Raw genomic sequence first — 3681 nt, forward strand, 5'->3', positions numbered from 1 at the left:
GGGGCTGGCTCCTTAATTATTTTTGCATAAGTTCCTGCGGCTCGAGCCAGCTTTGCGCCTTGACCTGGATGACATTCAATATCATGTACCCATGTTCCCATACGTATATTAGCTAATGGTATGCAATTTCCTACTTGAGAATTTAGATCAAGTATCTCGTATCTATAAGCAGGGGGGCGTGGCCAAGAAGCAGCCAGCTGACTGCCCCCTTCAACCCGACCTTTATTCGCTGTGCGAACAAGGTCTTGGAACCGAAGGTATGTATGGGCATTCTGGGCAGGTCGCAAGAAGCCGCTTTTAGAAGGTTTGGACCAATCGCAATTCATCACCATTTTACCCGCTTCCAATTGATGACTGGCTAATATATAAGTGTTGACCTAAGCCCCTGTGCAGTGGCTCGGCTCCCCGAACCGTACGTGAGCTGCCCTCGTACGGCTCTTCCTAAGAAGGTCGAAGCCCCCTCTATCAAACTTTTTGAAAAAGCCTTCGCCCTCCTATTCAACGGGGCTATTAGAGAAGCAGCTTCGTTCCTGGACTTCTTTGCTTTTCTTTTTTTTTTAGGGCTTCGTTTCTGATACCGGCTTAGTTACGAGCTAACTTTCGCTGACTTCTTTGTAGTCTCGGTGAATACTTTAAAACTCCGTTCCTTAGCCTCCACAGCTGACGTGACTCCGTACCGACCCCTTTCCCTTTGTAGACGGATAAGTGACTCTGTAACCTTAGCTTTTCTCCTTTGTAGAACAGCTAAGCCAGTTCCTTAGTTTCACTTACCTAAAAACCTAATCTGTTATTCCATAACCTTAGCCGAGCCGAGGCTAAGTGACTTCGTAACCTTAACGTACTTTTGTTTTCGTACTTTTTCCCATCAGGTCTAACCTTTGCCGGGCTTTCGTCCCTTCGCCTATAGGCGGCCGGCTTTGGCTTCGCTATCGCTCATTACTTGGTATAGAGATCTCCCCGTGTAGTGTAGTGGTCGGCCTTCCCACCGGAATGCCTCCTTCCTTATAAGCCCTTGACTACAATAACAGGGGGCTGTTCACCTTTGCTTTTGAAACTTAGCGACTTATATATATTTCTTTTTATATTTAATAAAGAAAAAAACGAAAGACTATTGTAAATGTAAAGGCGAACGGGGCTCCCAGGCCGGGACGTCTGGCAGAATGCTTGGCCTCCTGCGCTTCCAGCGAGACCCGAAGGGTGAGCTTCTGGCGGTTAGCTTAACGTCAGTAGGCATTCTGGGCTGGAAGGAGGCAAGCAAATGAAGGGAGGCATGGAGGGCCGACTACAAGAAGCAAAGCTTTGTAAACTCGACAAGTCGCTTATAGAATGCCGACTACTTCATGAAGTTTCATAAGGGGGGGAAGCGAAGCTTAGCGAGGCCGACCACGTAATAAGCCGCTGGCGGAGAAAGCTCGAAGAGCTTCCCTTCATTCGTTGCTAAGCCAAGGTCCCAGGTCTCCGAGTCAGCCCGGGCTTTTTCGAAGAATCCTGCACCCATGGGCATACGGCCTGGCAGGCCTTCCCTTTCCGCCGGAGCTTCATGGGTGTTGCCCCGTTCCCCAATCAGATTTTGGATGTGAGCTATACTCCGCGAGGAGCCACACGGGCGTATGGCCTTTTGCCTTGCCATTTGACCTCTATTCCCGCGTGAGACGGAATGCTCAGTGACAACCTCTCAATTGTCACCGCCTGGCCTCTTTTGCTACCACGGTAGCACCTAGTGTGGTCAGCACCAATCGTGTTCGGGCAACGAAGCTTACACTCATTCACATTGGTTCATCCTGCTATGCCCCGGGCTTTTTGCTCTTCTAACAACAATGGTGGCCGGCCATTCGTCAAGGCCCCGGAATCCGCTGGACATCTCAGCGGCGGGATTGGATACCCGCATCAGATCGAAGTTCCATTTTTTTGCCTCCCTCAAAGGAGAGCTGTTTCTAGGTGGGTCGCTTCGCGAAAGACATTGCTTAGGACCAACGGGTCACACGACAGGTGCACGATTTACTTTGCACGCTCCATCCTTCGGCCCTTCGCCTATAGGCTTGGCAGGCAAGCTACCTTGATCCGCCTTCGGCTTCGATTCGTTATGCTCAGCAGCTCCAACAAGCCCTAAAGTTTCTTGCTGCCTCAAACTCTGCCAAGAAAGCGCTGCTTTACGTTTGATCCTATGTGCCCAGAGAACGCAATGCGTTCTCCACTTTCGGATCTCGCAAAGAGAAAACGTCTTTTTTCCGATGAGTTTCTCTCTCATTCGCGGAGCGAAGAAAGCGGGCTTTTGCCCCAGCTACCGCTATCCTTGGGAAACCCAAAGAGCTACCGAAGGAAAGGGATGCAGTCTCCCTTGGCCAAGGGAGAGGACAGGGCAGAGAAGAAAAACGTCCTTCGCGCAAGTTTGTTTGCTTCCTGCCCAAGCTTGGCTCTTCGACCAAGGAGGCATTCTGGTAGGAAGGCCGACCACTACATAAAAGCGTAAGCAAGCACTTGGCTTGGGAGCAAGCTACCTTTCTTTGATCCACTTTCCCGGGCAGGGAAGAGAACGAAAAATGGCAAAAAGATGGTGGCCGTGGTAGGTTCGAGGATCTTACGCGGCGGAGCGAACTCTTCTATCGTGTTGCATTTCCTCTGGCGGCGTAGCAGCACCCCCTCGATCCATCGTACTAGAGCGATCCGAGAAGAACGATTAGGGTCATATTCGGTCCTTTCTACAATGCCAATAGACGAAGTGCTTCGTTTCAGGTCCATTTTTTTCGCTGCAATCGCTTCGATCCACCCCCTCGGTGAAAAAAACAGTAATACGCCCGGAGGAATTCCTCCCTGCGGACTTCCCCGTACTCAAAGTGAAATGTCTAAGTGCTCTCCCCTTTAGGCTTTGTCTCATTCTCTCTCTCGTCATCATTCGATTCTGCCCCCTACTTCAATGAAAGCTCCTCCTCCTTATCCTCAAAGATCGTCGTTGGTCCTTTATCATCTCTTTCTTTGGTCATTGATTGTTTAGAAAGCCATGCCTGCGAGAAACGGGCCCCTCTTTGACATCAGATCTTGTCATCCGGGCGGGCAGCTTCCGGTCCGGGTGCTCAACTTTAGAAGTAGCGCCTTTTGAATAAATATAAGTAGGCGACTTGCTTGTGTTAAACATATAGCGGCGCCTTCCTGATAAGAGACCAGCTTTTTAGATGAGAGAAGGCCTGCTTTTTAGGAAGAGCTTTTTTTGATGGAAATAGAACGTCGAGACTTGCCTCTTGGCTACTTAAAAAAAAGTGGTGGAAGAAAGTGACCCGCAAGAGGCTTCTTTAGATCGTTTCACTCATGCTTTTGTAGAAAAATCAAACTATTCCCCTTGGCGCGCACGCACCGCACCCTTCGCTATGTTCTTAAATGAATGAGACAGCACTCGCTCAGATGTCGTCTCTTCCCTTCGACAATAGTGTCTAGGCTTCATCCCCGAAAGATCAACTGGCGTAAGACAAGCACACTCGTCGGCAATCAAGATAGGGACCATCGGAGAGGAAGGAAAGCGCTGGTCTTTGAGATTAAAAAAAAAGTCTTCGAGATTGGTTGATAGCAAACAAAGATAGAATGGCGAACAAAGAGAAGACTATTGTAGAAGGTACGGTGATCCTAGAGGTAGTGGGGAGCAGTAGGTAGGGTGAACTTCAGAAGAAAGACAAGGAGGTGGCAATGCCG

The 3681-nt window shown here is 49.5% G+C and overlaps 1 pseudogene; it reads right to left on the reverse strand.

Annotated features, from left to right (window-relative positions):
- Positions 1–1107: 1107 nt before the first annotated feature.
- LOC120279272 lies at positions 1108–2894 on the reverse strand (annotated as a pseudogene).
- Between the last annotated feature and the right edge of the window lie 787 nt (positions 2895–3681).

Source organism: Dioscorea cayenensis, chromosome 16 (assembly GCF_009730915.1).
Source record: "Dioscorea cayenensis subsp. rotundata cultivar TDr96_F1 chromosome 16, TDr96_F1_v2_PseudoChromosome.rev07_lg8_w22 25.fasta, whole genome shotgun sequence".
Classification (NCBI taxonomy): domain Eukaryota; kingdom Viridiplantae; phylum Streptophyta; class Magnoliopsida; order Dioscoreales; family Dioscoreaceae; genus Dioscorea; species Dioscorea cayenensis.